The sequence below is a fragment of the Pristiophorus japonicus genome, unplaced genomic scaffold (genome assembly GCF_044704955.1).
Source record: "Pristiophorus japonicus isolate sPriJap1 unplaced genomic scaffold, sPriJap1.hap1 HAP1_SCAFFOLD_764, whole genome shotgun sequence".
NCBI lineage: Eukaryota > Metazoa > Chordata > Chondrichthyes > Pristiophoridae > Pristiophorus > Pristiophorus japonicus.
This window is the reverse complement of record NW_027254681.1, coordinates 36,646-53,833: the sequence shown is the minus strand read 5'-3', so window position 1 is coordinate 53,833 and position 17,188 is coordinate 36,646.

Genomic DNA, 17,188 nt, shown 5'->3' with positions numbered 1-17,188 from the left:
GGTGGCTCAACCGTGGCTATCAAGGGAAATCAGGGATAGTATTAAAGCCAAGGAAGTGGCATACAAATTGGCCAGAAATAGCAGCGAACATGGGGACTGGGATAAATTTAGAACTCAGCAGAGGAGGACAAAGGGTTTGATTAGGGCAGGGAAAATTGAGTATGAGAAGAAGCTTGCAGGGAACATTAAGACAGATTGCAAAAGTTTCCATAGATATGTAAAGAGAAAAAGGTTAGTAAAGACAAACGTAGGTCCCCTGCAGTCAGAATCAGGGGAAGTCATAACGGGGAACAAAGAAATGGCGGACCAATTGAACAAGTACTTTGGTTCGGTATTCACGAAGGAGGACACGAACAACCTTCCGGTTATAAAAGGGGTCAGGGGGTCTAGTAAGGAGGAGGAACTGAGGGAAATCCTTATTAGCCGGGAAATTGTGTTGGGGAAATTGATGGGATTGAAGGCCGATAAATCCCCAGGGCCTGATGGACTGCATCCCAGAGTACTTAAGGAGGTGGCCTTGGAAATAGTGGATGCGTTGACAGTCATTTTCCAACATTCCATTGACTCTGGATCAGTTCCTATGGAGTGGAGGGTAGCCAATGTAACCCCACTTTTTAAAAAAGGAGGGAGAGAGAAAACAGGGAATTATAGACCGGTCAGCCTGACATCGGTAGTGGGTAAAATGATGGAATCAATTATTAAGGATGTCATAGCAGTGCATTTGGAAAGAGGTGACATGATAGGTCCAAGTCAGCATGGATTTGTGAAAGGGAAATCATGCTTGACAAATCTTCTGGAATTTTTTGAGGATGTTTCCAGTAGAGTGGATAAGGGAGAACCAGTTGATGTGTTATATTTGGACTTTCAGAAGGCGTTCGACAAGGTCCCATACAAGAGATTGATGTGCAAAGTTAGAGCACATGGGATTGGGGGTAGTGTACTGACATGGATTGAGAACTGGTTGTCAGACAGGAAGCAAAGAGTAGGAGTAAATGGGTACTTTTCAGAATGGCAGGCAGTGACTAGTGGGGTACCGCAAGGTTCTGTGCTGGGGCCCCAGCTGTTTACACTGTACATTAATGATTTAGATGAGGGGATTAAATGTAGTATCTCCAAATTTGCGGATGACACTAAGTTGGGTGGCAGTGTGAGCTGCGAGGAGGATGCTGTGAGGCTGCAGAGCGACTTGGATAGGTTAGGTGAGTGGGCAAATGCATGGCAGATGAAGTATAATGTGGATAAATGTGAGGTTATCCACTTTGGTGGTAAAAACAGAGAGACAGACTATTATCTGAATGGTGACAGATTAGGAAAAGGGGAGGTGCAAAGAGACCTGGGTGTCATGGTACATCAGTCATTGAAGGTTGGCATGCAGGTGCAGCAGGCGGTTAAGAAAGCAAATGGCATGTTGGCCTTTATAGCAAGGGGATTTGAGTACAGGGGCAGGGAGGTGTTGCTACAGTTGTACAGGGCATTGGTGAGGCCACACCTGGAGTATTGTGTACAGTTTTGGTCTCCTAACTTGAGGAAGGACATTCTTGCTATTGAGGGAGTGCAGCGAAGGTTCACCAGACTGATTCCCGGGATGGCGGGACTGACCTATCAAGAAAGACTGGATCAACTGGGCTTGTATTCACTGGAGTTCAGAAGAATGAGAGGGGACCTCATAGAAACATTTAAAATTCTGACGGGGTTAGACAGGTTAGATGCAGGAAGAATGTTCCCAATGTTGGGGAAGTCCAGAACCAGAGGTCACAGTCTAAGGATAAGGGGTAAGCCATTTAGGACCGAGATGCGGAGGAACTTCTTCACCCAGAGAGTGGTGAACCTGTGGAATTCTCTACCACAGAAAGTTGTTGAGGCCAATTCACTAAATATATTCAAAAAGGAGTTAGATGAGGTCCTTACTACTAGGGGGATCAAGGGGTATGGTGAGAAAGCAGGAATGGGGTACTGAAGTTGAATGTTCAGCCATGAACTCATTGAATGGCGGTGCAGGCTAGAAGGGCCGAATGGCCTACTCCTGCACCTATTTTCTATGTTTCTATGTTTCTATGAGTCCAGAAAGCTGTAAAGTGCCTAATCGGTAGATGAGGTGTTGTTCATCGAGCTTACGCTGAGCTTCGTTGAAACAGTGTAAGCAGTCGAGGACGGAGAGGTCAAAGTGGGAGTGGAACAGAGAATTAAAGTGAGAGGCGACCGGAAGTTCGGGGTCATGCTTATGGACTGAACGGAGGTGTTCTGCAAAGCAGTCACCCAATCTGCGTTTGGTCTCCCCTGTGTAGAGGAGACCCCATCGTGAGCAGCGAATACAGCAAACTAAATTGCAAGAAATACAAGTAAATCGCTGTTTCACCTGGAAAGAGTGTTTGGGGCCCTGGATAGTGGGAAGGGAGGAGGTAAAAGGACAGGTGTTGCATCCGCTGCACTTGCACGTGAATGTGCCTTGGGAAGGTGAGAGGGTGGTGTGGGTGATTAAGTGGACCAGTGTGTCACTGATGGAGCGGTTCCTTCGGAATGCTGAAAGGGAAGGGGGAAGATGTGTTTGGTGGTGGGATCATGTTAGAGGAGGTGGAAATGGTGGAGGATGATTCATTGAATGTGGAGGCTGCTGAGGTGGAAGGTGAGGAGAAGGCGAAGCCTATTGTGGTTCTGGGATGGAAGGGATAGGGTGAGAGTAGAAGTGCAGAAAATGGAATGGATAGGGTCGAGTGCCACATCAACCATGGCAGAGGGATCCTCAGTTGGAGGAAAAGGAAGGTATATCGGAAACACTAGTATAGAAGGTGACATAGACAGACAGATGCAACAGAGACAGAGAAACTGGGAGAATGGAACAGCATGCTTATAAGAAACAAGGTGGATTCCAGGAAGCTGTTGCAGTTTGGATGTTTATAATGGATGATTGTCAATAGCCTATCCCCAGACATGGAAACAGAGCAGTCGAGGAAGGGAAGAGAAGAGTTGCAAATGGATCATGTGAAGATGAGGGAAGGGTGAATATTGGAAGTAAAGTAAATTACATTTTCTAGTTCCGGGCAAGAGCAGGAAATGGCTGCAGATTGGGTCACCACTTTGCAGAACACCTCCAGCAGGAAAAACAATCATAAGAACATAAGAAGTAGGAGCAGGAATAAGTCATTTGGTCCCTCGAGCCTGCTCCGCCATTCAATAAGATCATGACAGATCTGATCTTGGCTTCAACTCCACTTTTCCACCTGCTCCCCATAACCCTTCACTCCTTTATCATTCAAAAATCTGTCTACCTTAAATATATTCAAAGACCCAGCCTCCACAGATCTCTGGATAGAGAATTCCAAAGATTCAAGACCCTCTGAGAGAAGAAATACCTCCTCATCTCTGTTTTAAATGGGCGACCCCTTATTCTGAAACTATGCCCCCATATTCTAGATTCCCCCATGAGGGGAAACTTCCTCTCTTCCAACCGGTCAAGCCCCCTCAGAATCTTATATGTTTCAATAAGATCTCCTCTCATTCTTCTAAATTCCAATGAGTATAGGCTCAACCTGCTCAACCTTTCTTCATAAGAGAACCACTTCATCTCAGGAATCAATCTCGTGAACAGCCACGATCTTATTAAATGGCGGAGCAGGCTCGAGGGGCCAAATGATCTACTCCTGATCCTAATTCTTATGAACCTTCTTTGAACTGCCCCAATACAAGTATATCCCTCCTTCAATAAGGAGACCAGAACTTTACTCAATACTCCAAGTGTGGGCTCACCAATGCCCTGTACAGTTGTAACAAAACTTCCCTACTTTTATACTCAATAAACCTTGCAATAAAGGCCAACATTCCATTTGACTTCTTAATTACTTGCTGTACCTACATGCTAACTTTTTGTATTTCATGTACGAGGACCCCCAGATCCGTCTGTACCGCAGCATTCTGTAGTCTCTCTTCATTTAAATAATAATTAGCTTTTTTATTCTTCCTACCAAAGTGGATAACCTCACATTTTTTATATTCCTTGTCATCAATGTATCGGAAAAAGAGGTGAGGGAGGGGACTCATGCGGGTTCCCAAAGCAACACCTTTAATTTGTAGGAAGTGAGTGTAGTTAAAGGATTCAGGCGGAGGTGAGTGATGTTGAATGGGGACTGGATGGGCCTCTGTTCAAGGAATAATTTAAATGGAGAAAAATTGTAAAGTGCTGCAGTACAGAGAGTCCTGGGGGTCCTTGTGCATGAAACACAAAAAGTTAGCATGCAGGTACAGCAAGTAATCGGGAAGGCAAATGGAATGTTGGCCTTTATTGCAAGGGGGATAGAGTATAAAAGCAGAGAAGTCCTGCTACAACTGTACAGGGTATTGGTGAGGCCACACATGGAGCACTGCATACAGTTTTGGTCTCCGTATTTAAGGAATGATACACTTGCATTGGAGGCTGTTCAGAGAAGGTTCACTAGGTTGATTCCGGTGATGAGGGGGTTGACTTATGAGAATAGGTTGAGTAGGTTGGGCCTATTCACATTGGAGAGGTGATCTTATTGAAACTTCTAAGATAATGAGGTGGCTCGACAAGGTGGATGCAGAAAGGATATTTGCACTCATAGGGGAAACTAAAACTAGGGGACCATGGGCTAGATTTTCCACTTTTGTACTTATCGCCCAAAAATTGGCATTATTTTCGTTCTGGGCGGTAAAAAGAGTTTTCAGATCGCCGGCTTCTCGCTTATTCTCTAAGCACCTAGTCTCCATATTTGAAAATGAGCATTACCACAAGCGATATGAAATGGGTGGTAACGTTAAATTTTTTTGAACTACTGCCGTAAAGTGCGGCCGTCCTTAGCAACGGCATGGCAATGCTCGATTCCCGTGATTCAGGAGGTCAAAGGTCATCATGACATGCGCAGAAGAGAAGACAGGGAGAAAGGGAGCTGAGAGGGACTGAAGGCATGTGTGGCTGTGGTGTTTGGCTGTTGTGGGAGGCACAAGGGAGATTCACCAGCAGCAAAAAGCCTACTAAGCACCAAGAACATAGTTGGCGCCAAGTTTTTGTCCAACAAATAAGATATAACATGGAAGGGATGGTGGAGGCCCTGGAACTGGTAGCCAGGAACACTGGTAACAGAGAGCTCCCAGTGGTCCCGGAGCGCAGCACTGCACCCCAAGGTGCAGCACCCCCATTGCCAAGCACACATCAGAGCCAGCAGCAACATCTTGCTTCTGGCTCGGAGCACATACTCACCTCAGGACCGTCCTCTCCCGTATCCGTCCAAGCAGCATTTCGGCCGTCATCTCTCCCCCCGACCCCCACCCGCACCCCCCCCCACCCCAATGAAGGATTGCCTGAGGAGCTCCTCGGCCAGGCAGCTTGGAGACAGGAGGGTAAGGGAAAGGGCTAGAGGTAGGGAGGAGAAGCCAGGGGAGCGCGGTGGGGGTGAGGGTTGCCTTGTACAGATATACTGATGATTTCAGACTAATGTTTGGTTTAAATGTTTTTTATTTAACAAAGCCTTGTTGCACATTGGCTCAGATAGCTGCACCATTACACGCTGGTGATTGCTTAACAACAAAGGTTATAATTAAACTTAACTTCAATCAATTAAACTTCAACTCTCACCAAGGTGATGCCCATCATTGATGTATCACCTGCACACCAGCAGTGTGTCAGCCTTGTAAATAACACCAATGTTCTTTCAGGCAAAGTGATCATTGATGAGCTCCTGACGTAAGGCTCTTGCAACGGACCCTTTCATGCGGTCTACAGGGAGGAGGGGACATGGCTTCAGTGTCAGCCTGATTGTCTGGGCCGATGTCAGCGTCCGCCTTCTTGTCCTCCTCTTTCTCTCTCTGGTGAGGTGGACTGTCAGACTCATCAGGCAATTCTTGTCCCCTCCTGATAGCCAAGTTGTGTAGCATAGAGCACACCACCACGAATTGAGCTACCTGCTCAGGGTGGTACTGGAGCTTGCCTCCTGATGGTCTAGGCATCTAAAGCGCTGCTTCAGCACTCCAATAGTTTTCTCCACGATATTGCAAGTTGCTCTCTGGCTCTCATTTTATCTCCTCTCGGCTTCGGTGTGCATGTCACGCAGGGGGGTCATCAGCCAGGTGGCGAGGCCGTATCCTTTGTCACCAAGCATCCAGGATTGACCTTTTGGCTGACTGTTAAACAAGCAGATACAGTGCTCTCACGCAGGATGTGAGCATCATGGATGCTGCCCGGAAATTGAGCATTCACTGCCAGTATAATTTGCAAGACCATCAGCAGGCCGGGGCCATTGGAGGGAGCAGTGTGCGCTGCCCAGCCCAGAGATCGGCACGGTCCCAGCCTGCAAGACCATCAGCAGACCGGGGCCATTGGAGGGAGCAGCGTGCAGTGGCTTGCCACTGCAGGGAGCAGCGCGTGCTGCTGCAGGAGGGCAATGGCTGCGAAGCCAGGTCGCTGATTGCAGTGCCGGCAGGCACAGCAGGAGGGGGGAAGGAGCAGCAAGGATCTGTAGAGGGAAGTGACCAGGGCCCAAGAAAGGCATGAATCTGGTGCCCAGTAAAGGCGAGGGCCCAGGGGTAGTACGGGCCAGCCCACACTGCGATATGTGTGCGCGTTCAGTCTGTGCAGCAGATCTGGTTTCCAGTTAGTCTTGGGTAATCCTTGCCGCTGGACCAAGACCTAGCTCTGTCAAGCCCGTGTGATGGCTGTGTGCAACGGCCACCACACGTTAAAAAAATCCAAGCACAGGTATCTTCTACCCTTCATGATGTAGTTCGGGATTTGGAATATTAAGTCCTTCATTGAAACACCTGTGCAACTCATCACTTTTTAGCATGGAAGCAAGTCATTCTCACTTTGAGGGACTGCCTATGATGACGATGAATTTTCTGGTGGTCGACAACCAGGTTGTACATTCAGGGAGTAGAATCCCTTGCGGTTCCTGAAAACCTCAGCATCCTGAAAAGATGCCCGCATCGCAATGGGCGTACAGTCTATTGCTCCCTGCACCTTGGGGAAGTTTGCAATTCTGGAGAATCCTAGAGCCCTCTCACTCTGTACCTCCCTGGTCATAGGGAAGCTGATCAAGTCCCTTCTGCGTGTGTACAGGGCTTCAGTGACCTGTCTTATTTTTTCCCGGCGTTAAACACATGGGGAAAGTAACGTCAGCCATAACTTTCCGAGAAATGCCCATCAGTTGCCATTTTGTGCCAAAATTGGTGATGTCTGGGTGTTATACATCATTTCAGCGGTTAAATGGGTGTAAAGTGGGCATTAAGCATGCAAAAAAAATGGAGGTTCTCGCCCATAGTCTTAGAATAAGGGGACACCCATTTAAAACTGAGATGAGGAGAAATTTCTTCTCTCAGAGGATTGTAAATCTGTGGAATTCTCTGCTCCAGAGTGCTGTGGAGGCTGGGTCATTGAATATATTTAAGGCGGAGAGCGACAAATTTTTGAGCGATAAGGGAGTAAAGGGTTATGGGGAGTGGGCAGGAAAGTGGAGCTGAGTCCATGATCAGATCAGAAGTGATCTTATTGAATGGCAGAGCAGGCTCGAGAGGCCAACTCCTACTCCTATTTCTTATGTTCTTAGTAATCTACACGTCTGGGCAATAAATGCTCACCTTACCAGCGACGTCTACATCCCAGGAATGAATTTTTAAAAATCAGTTCCATTGACCTCAGTACAACGGAATATCAAATGGGGTGTGAACCAAGCAGGTGATGGGACAGTGTTACTGACAAGAGGAATTTCGACGCCGAACTCTGGGAGCTCTTAATCAAGAAATGTGATGTGTATTCTAGAGAATGGAGGAACTTGTGATTGTGTGTGTGTGCTTGGATAGATGGATGGGTGTGCGGATGGGTGCAGGAGAAAGTTTAAGAAAGGCATGTAGGTGCAAACAATCCGCACACTGGAGTCATTCATGATGGATAGTAAACACTTGCTTACCTTGATATTCCATCCATTAGCCATGCGAAGACCTGCAAGCAGTGTGTGCTTTATATGAAAATTGAGCTTAATTGACGGAATTGTAACTCCGATTTTCTCACAACTTGCTCACGATGTGCAAGGTCTGGCTGGTGGCAGTGGGCTCGGGGAAAATTGGTTCCATTTTCCCATGCCTGCAAGGAGGCAGTGAGACAAACGATTTTGGATGAAGGCAGGGGTAAAGCAACCGGAGTCTAGTCTTCCTACCGTAGGGTGTAGTGGGGGCAGTGAAGAAACAAAGCAGGACTCGGGATAGGCGAGTCTGCAGTGAGCCTTCAGCTACCCTCTTCAAGCCTTGCTTGATGGTTTGCACTGCTCTCTCTGCCTGACCATTGGACACTGGTTTAAACGGGGTAGATGTGACATGTTTGATCCCATTACGGATCATGAATTCTTTGAACTTAGCACTGGTAAACCATGGCCCGTTGTCCCTCACCAGGACATCAGGTAGGCCATGTGTAGCAAACATGGCCCACAGACTTTCACTAGTGGCAGCGGACGTGCTAGTCGACATTATCTCACATTCAATCCACTTGGAGTATGCGTCTACAACCACGAGGAACATTTTACCCAAGAAAGGGCCTGCATAGTTGACGTGTACCCTAGACCACGGTTTGGAGGGTCAAGACCATAGACTTAGCGGCACCTCCCTGGGTACATTGCTTAACTGCGAGCATGTATTACATCTGTGAACGCAGGACTCTAAGTCCGCATCGATAGCGGACTACCACAGGTGGGATCTGGCTATCGTTTTCATCATTACGATGCCTGGGTGGGTACTGTGGAGGTCATTGATGAAGGTGTCTCTACTCTTCTTGGGGACAACTTTTTGATTGCCCCACAGAAGGCAGTCTGCCTGTATAGACATTTCATCTTTGCGCTGCTGGAACGGCTTTATCTCTTCCTGCATTTCCACTGGGACACTGGACCAGCTCCCGTGAAGCACACAGCTTTTGACTAGAGATAATAAGGGGTCCTGGCTTGTGCAGGTTTTGATCTGCCGGGCAGTGACGAGTGATTACTTACTCTCAAATGCTTCCATAAACATAAACATAGATCTGCGGGCTGCGCCATTTCCACCCCATGGTAGCAATGGCAGCCTACTGAGAGCATCGGCGCAGTATTCTGTGCCTGGCCGGTGGCGGATGGTCTAGTTGTATGCGAACAACGTGAGCGCCCATCTCTGGATGCGAGCCGATGTGTTGGTATTTATCCCTTTACTCTTGGAAAACAGGGATATAAGTGGCTTATGGTCAGTTTCCAATTCGAATTTTAGCCCAAACAGGTATTGATGGATTTTCTTTACCCCATAAACACACGCTAACGCTTCTTTTTCAATAATGCTGTAGGCTCTCTCAGCCTTAGACAGACTCCTGGATACATAGGCAACCGGTTGCAGTTTCCCGAAATCATTAGCTTATTGAAATACACACCCAACGCCATATGACGACACATCACATGCTAGTACCAAACACTTACATGGATCATACAACACAAGCAATTTGTTTGAGCATAACAATTTTCTCGCTTTTACAAAGGCATTTTCTTGGCTTTTGCCCCAAACCCATTCGTCCCCTTTTTGTAGAAAAACATGCAGTGGTTCTAAAAGTGTGCTGAGACCCGGTAAGAAGTTACCAAAGTAGTTCAGGATTCCCAGAAACGACCGCAGCTCCGTCATGTTCTGTGGCCTCAGTGCATTCTTGATTGCCTCCGTCTTCGCGTTAGTAGGCCTGATGCCGTCCGCTGCAATCCTCCTTCCCAGGAACTCCACTTCAGGCACCAGGAAAACACACTTCGAGCATTTTAACATGAGCCCCATGCGATTGAGTTGACTAAGAACCTCCTCTGGGTTCTGCAGATGCTCAACTGTGTTCTGACCTGTGACCAAGATGGCGTCCTGGACGATCAAGGTGTGCGGGACCGACTTCAGTAAGCCTTCCATGTTTCTCTGGAACATCGACCCCACCGATCGGATTCTTAACGGACGTCTGTTATAAACAAAAAGACCTTTGTGCGTGTTGATGCAGATGAGAGCCTTCGATGATTCCTCCAGTTCCTGCATCATGTAGGCTGAAGTCAGATCCAACTTCGTGAACGTCTTTCCTCCCGCCAGCGTTGCAAAGAGGTCATCAGTCTTTGGTAGTGGATATTGGTCCTGCAGGGAGAAACGATTGATAGTTACTTTGTAATCACCACAGATTCTGACAGTGCCATCTCCCTTGAGGACTGGGACAATAGGACGGCCCACTTGTTGAAATCGATCGGGGAAATGATGCCATCTCTTTGTAGCCAGTCTAGCTTGATCTCTACCCTTTCTCTCATCATGTACGATACTGCTCTCACCTTGTGATGGATGGGTCGTGCCCACAGAATTAGGTGGAGCTGCACTTTTGCTCCTTGAAATTTCCCGATGCCTGGTTCGAACAGCGAAGGAAATTTGTTTAAGACCTGGGAACACGAAGTGTCGTCAGCGGGCGATAGCGCTCTGATGTCGTCCCAGTTCCAGTATCTTTCCCAGCCAGCTCCTGCCGAGCAGCATGAGACCATCGCCCGGTACCACCCAGAGTGGTAGATTGTGCACCGCTCCATCGTAGGAGACCTTTACGGTAGCACTGCCGATTACAGGTATCAGTTCTTTCGTGTAAGTTCTTAGTTTCTTGCGAACTGGAGTTAAGACTGGCCTTGAGGCCTTGTTGCACCACAACCTTTCGAAAATCTTTTTGCCCATGATGGACTGGCTCGCACTCGTGTCCAGCTCCATTGACACCGGGCGTCCATTTAGTTCAACATTCAGCATTATCGGGGGACAATTCGTGATGAATGTGTGCACCCCATGTACCTCTGTCTCCTCGATCTGAGGCTCTGGTTCATCGTGATCCTCCATGGATCTGTCCTCCTCTGCAACATGGTGGTTTGCAGGTTTAACAGGCTTTGCAGCTTGCCTGCACACTCGTTGGAGGTGTCCCATTGTTCCACAGCCCTCGCAAACGTATTCTTTGAATCGGCATGAATGGAAATGGTGATCACCCCCGCAGCGCCAACAAGGTGTTAATGGCCTTGCATTCATCACCCTTGATGGTGGACTCTGAGACATCTACAGATGTGTAGCTGCAGGTATGTGTAACCTGCCTTGAACGTTACGATTCGAAAACAACCTCACTTTGTTCACAGAACTTGTAGCAGCACTTGTGTGCTGTGAGATTTGCTTCGTATTGTCACTAGTGGCAATGAACACCTGGGCTATTGCTAAGGCCTTACTCAAGATTGGGGTCTCTACAGTCAAATGTTTGTGAAGTATGGTTTCGTTGCCAATGCCAAGTACGAAAAAGTCTCTGAGCATGTGCTCCAAATGTCCTTCAAATTCGCAATGTCCTGCAAGACGCCTTAGCTCGGCGACATAACTCGCCACTTCTTGGCCTTCAGACCTTTTGTAGGTGTAGAACTGGTACCTCGCCATCAGAACGTTTTCTTTCGGGTTTAAATGCTCTCGGACCAGTGTGCACAAATTGTCATACGATTTCTCTGTGGGTTTCGCTGGAGAGAGCAGATTCCTCATGAGGCCATACGTTGGTGCCCCACAGACGGTGAGGAGGATCGCCCTTTGTTTGGCAGCGCTCTCTTCCCCATCTAGCTCGTTGGCCACAAGTATTGGTCGAGTTGCTACACAAAAATTTCCCAATCATCTCCCTCCGAGAATTTCTCCAGGATGCCCACTGTTCTCTGCATCTTTGGGTTCACTATCTGTATCTCGTCGCCAGTTGTTGTGTATGGAGAAAGAGTCCGACTGAACACTGTGAGCTCAAAGTAACGTGTGACCTTAGTCTTTTATTGCAGGTCTCCAGAGTGCCTCTCCAACCTGTGAAGCCTCCTTAAATATCTATGCTCCCAAGGGATTATGGGATCCTTTGGGACTCCAGGGGATGAACCCTCTGGTGGCTGTACAGAGTAAATGCTCTGGAGTGAGACTTGAACCCACAACCATGTGACTCAGAGGCTGGGGTGCTACCCATTGAGGCACGGCTGACACTGATGATATGGGTGATGCAAAAATACATCACAGATACAGATCGCACTGGGAATTAATAAATAGTTCCTTACATTCTACTGAGCCGCTTTGTTCCTATGTGTTCCTATAACCAAAGGTATAAAGGGATATGGGCCAAATGTGCATATGTAGTTAGATTGCAGATCAGCCATGATCGTATTGAATGGTGGAACAGGCTCGACAGTCTGAATGGCCTACTCCCGTTCCAGTGACACTGTGGTTGGTATTAAGTGTAATTACTATTAAAATATTGCAAGCCATCTTAACAAGCAAGTCTAAGAAGTAAATGTTGAAGAAATCTCTCCTGATGGCGGTCAATGGGAAATAAGCGTGCCCAGTGCAGCAATGAGCCATCCAGACCCAAAGCATTCGATGCTCTATTGACGGTCTATACTGAGACATATCTCAGGCAGGCCACAGTGGGGCGCTACAATTGGCACTCGTGCCCCAGGATGGTGAAGCTGCATCTAAGGTTTCTGCTTCTGATTGGTGTTGGGGGCCTCTGGCAGGAGAGTACACACGTGTGCAGATCTGCTGCAGATAGTGTCAGGCCCGGCTGTGATTTACCCTCAAGGATCAATTCCAATAAACAGCCACTTGGGTGGGATATTGGAGAGCTGTCAGGATCCCGTTCAGTCATTCCCAGCGTGATTTCAACATAAGAATAGAGATAGAAAGAAAAACTTGCATTTCTATAGCACCTTTCATGACCACCAGATGGCCCAAAGTGCTTTACAGCTAATGAATACTTTTTTGAAGTATAGTCACTGTTGAAATGTAGAAAACACGGCAGTCAATTTGTGCACAGCAAGCTCCCACAAACAGCAATGTGATAATAGCCAGATAATCTGTTTTAGTAATGTAGATTGAGGGATAAATATTGGCCACAACATCAAGGATAAATCCCCTGCTCTTCTTCTAAAAAATGACATGGCATCGTTTACGTCCACCTGAGAGAGCAGATGGGGCCTCGGTTTATCGTCTCAACTGAAAGACGGTACTTAAAAATAAAAACCTGGAATAAAAAGCTCGTGACAGTAATGATGACCATGAAACTACCGGATTGTCGTAAGAACCCAACAGGTTCACTGCTGTTCTTTAGAGAAGGAAATCTACCATCCTTACCTGGTCTGGCCTTTTTGTGACTTCAGACACACAGCAATGTGGTTGACTCTTAACTACCCTCTGAAATGGCCTAGCAAGCCACTAAGTTGTAACAAACCGCTTCAAGAAACAAAATATGAATAAACTGGACAGACCACCCAGCATTAAACTCGGTACCGGCTTCGGACACGACAACGGCATACCCAGTCCTGTCGACCTTACAAAGGCCTCCTCACTAACCTCTGGGGACTTGTTCTAAAATTGAGAGAGCTGTCCTGCAGACTAGTGAAGCAACAGCCTGACATCGTCATACTCACAGAATCATACCTTTCAGCCAATGTCTCAAACTCCTCCATCGCCATCCCTGGGTATGTCCTGTCCCACCAGCAGGACAGACCCACCAGAGGTGGTGGCACAGTGATATACAGTCAGAAGGGAGTGGCCTTGGGGACCCCATGAAGTCGCATGGCTTCAGGTCAAGGACGGGCAATGAAAACCTCCTGCTGATTACCACCTACTGCCTTCCATCAGCTGATGAATAAATACTTCTCCATGTTGAACACCACTTGGAAGAAACACTGAGTATAGCAAGGGCACAGCATATACTCTGCGTGGGGGACTTCAATGTCCGACACCAAGAGTGACTCGTTAGCACCACTACTGACCGAGCTGGCGGAGTCCTGAAGGACATAGCTGTCAGACTGGGCCTGCAGCAGGTGGTGAGAGAACCAACACGAGGGAAAAACCTACTAGACCTCATCCTCACCAATCTACCTGTCGCAGATACATCTGTCTATGACAGCATTGGTAGCAGTGATCACCACATGTTCATTGTGGAGACAAAGTCCCGTCTTCACACTGAGGACACCCTCCATTGTGTTTGGCACAATCGCCGTGCTAAGTGGGATAGATTCAGAATAGATATAGCAGCTCCAAACTGGGCACCCATGAGGTGCTGTCATCATCATCATCATCATAGGCAGTCCCTCGAAATTGAGGAAGACTTGGTTCCACTCTAAAGGTGAGTTCTCAGGTGACTGTACAGTCCAATTTGGGAATAACAGTGGGACGGACAGAGGCACTGTGGGCCATCAGCAACAGCAGAATTGTACCCCACCACAATCTGTAACCTCATGACCCAGCAAATTCCTCACTCTACCATTACCATCAAGCCAGGGGACCAAACCTGGTTCAATGAGGAGTGCAAAAGAGCATGCCTGGAGCAGCGCCAGGTGTACCTAAAAATGTGGCACCAATCTGGGGAAGCTGCAACACAGGACTGCATGCATGCTAAGCAGCATGCTATAAACAGAGCCAAGCGATCCGATAATCAATGGATCAGGTCAAAGCTCTGCAGTCCTGCCACATCCAGTTGTGAATGGTGGTGGACCATTAAACAACTAACAGGAGGAGGAGGCTCCATGAATATCTCCATTCTCAATGATGGCGGAGCCCAGCACATAATGCAAAATACAATGCTGATGCATTTGCAACTATCTTCAGCCAGAAGTGCCGAGTGGATGATCCATATCAGCTTCCTACTGAGGTCCCCACCATCACAGAAGCCAGTTTTCAGCCATTTTGATTTACACCACGTGATATCAAGAAGCGGCTGAGTGCACTGGATACAGCAAAGGCCATGGGCCCCAACAACATCCCGGCTAACGTGCTGAAGACTTGTGCTCCAGAACTAGCCACGCCTCTAGTCAAACTGGTCCAGTACAGTTTACAACACTGGCATCTACCCGACAATGTGGAAAACTGACCAGGTATATCATATTCGCAAAAGGTCGAACAAATCCAATCTGGCCAATTACTGCCCCATCAGTCTCCTCTTAACCATCAGCAAAGTGTTGGAAGATGTCATTGACAGTGCTATCACGTGGCACTTACCAATAACTTGCTCACTGATGCTCAATTTGGGTTCTGCCACAATCACTAGGCCTCAGACCTCATTACAGCCTTGGTCCAAACATGGGCAAAAGAGCTGAATTCCAGGGGTGAGGTGATAGTGACATCAAGGCACCATTTGACCGAGTGTGGCATCAAGGAGCCCTAGCAAAATTGAAGTCAATGGGAATTAGGGGCAAAACTGTCCACTGGCTAGAGTCATACCTAGTACAAAGGGAGATGGTTGTGATTGTTGGAGGTCAATCATCCCATCTCCGGGAATTTGCTGCAGGAGTTCCTCAGGGCAGTGTCCTCGGCCCAACCATCTTCAGCTGCTTCATCAATGACCTTCTCAAAGGGCAGAAGTGGGGATGTTCGCTGATGTTAACACAGTGTTCGGTTCATTCGCAACATCTCAGTTAATGAAGCATGCCCGCATGCAGTAAGACCTGGACAACATTCAGGCTTGGGCTGATAAATGGCAAGTAACCTTTGCGCCACATAAGTGCCAGCCAATGAACATCTCCAGCAAGCGAGAACCTAATAAAAGTTTTTAAGATATTAAAGAGAACAGATAGTGTAGATATAGAGAAATTATTTCCGCTGGTTGGGGATTCTAAGACTAGGGGGCACTCTAAAAATTACAGCCAGGAGTGAAATTAGGAGACACGCCTACACGCAAAGGGTGGTTGAAGTTTGGAAATCTCTTCCACAAACGGCAATTGATGCTAGATCAATTGTTAATTTTAAATCAGAGATTGATAGCCTTTTGTTAACCAAAGATATTAAGGGATATGGGCCAAAGGCGGGTAGATGAAGTTAGGTCGCAGATCAGCCATGATTGGAATGGCGGAACAGGCTCGAGGGTCTAAATAGCCTTCTCCTGTTCCTATGTTCATTGAAGTCAATCCAATGGAATATTGGGGGACATAGATAACAGGCAGATGATCTGTACCCCACTGAAGTTGAATTTGAACCCCTGAGGTTCAACAGGTGCTGGTGGCGGGGGATGGAGTGTAAGAAGTAGTCTTATACACATTCCCTAGCTCAGCAGTTTGCCCAAGTTGATGACACTGAAGGTATCCAATCACATTAGATAAGGAATTGTACAGAGAGCTGAGTTACAAGGGCATAATGCACAAACAGGCCTTGATAAAAGGTCCAGCAAAGAACCTTGAGATATAAAAACTGTCTAAGAGAATTTCTGATCTCATAGGAAAGGGAGGGTTTTTCACTGAAGTGTTGAGAGAAAGAACTCAACATATCATAGGTTAAATGGTCCTGTCGATATTCTACACCAGGCCCACCCCTAAAAAGAGAATAAAAGAAAGACCTAGAGGGCTTTTCAGGGCAGATGGTGCAGAGAAGAACTGTTCGTGCCACCAGCCGTCTGTCCGATCGGGACTAATATCAGCTACATGTCACCGTCATATGTCTACTATGTCTATCCTGACTGTGTGTTGTGTTTGACTATATTTGAACTACCGCTCCTTAATAAAATGCCTATGACTCCTAAGACCCTTTGGGTATCTGTGTGTGACCTGTGATCCTAATCTTACAGTGGTGTCAGAAATGGGATTCACAGTGTTGGGAGTTGTACCGTTCCAGTTAGTGGTGGACTTAGTTGAAAACGCGTGATCGTCACTTAGACTGATTAGTTAACTCACTGAAAGAAGGGAGAGGGAGGGAGCATGTCAGATGGGTGAAACCCAACACAAAATGGCAGGTGCTTATTATCGAGAAAAGGTCATGAACAGTCTAAACAAGCACGAGAGAAAATTGAAGATATCGAGGGATAAGATCGAAGCAGCATGTTAACTCATTTGAGAATTCAGAAGGAAAAAAACTGGGAATTAGAGAAAAAATTGCTGAGATGACAATTTAAAAAAATAAAATGATACTGACATGGAAGTTTTAGCTATTGTGCCAAGAAAAATAAAATACAAGATTTGTTGAGTGAAAGGAACCTTAAAAAATGCTGTAATTTCAGTAGTTTGTATGAAAGTGTGTTAAAGTGTGTAAGTTTCACTGATTATTTTGACTATGATTTATGGAGCTAGAATTGCACAAAAGACAGTTTGCTTTACAAAAGATAAGTTTCGGCCTTGAAGTTACAGTTGCCAAAAAATGAATCTGAATGTTTTAATTGGATGACAGTAAAAAAACTGCTATTGTCTTAAAAAGTTTAAATTAAAAA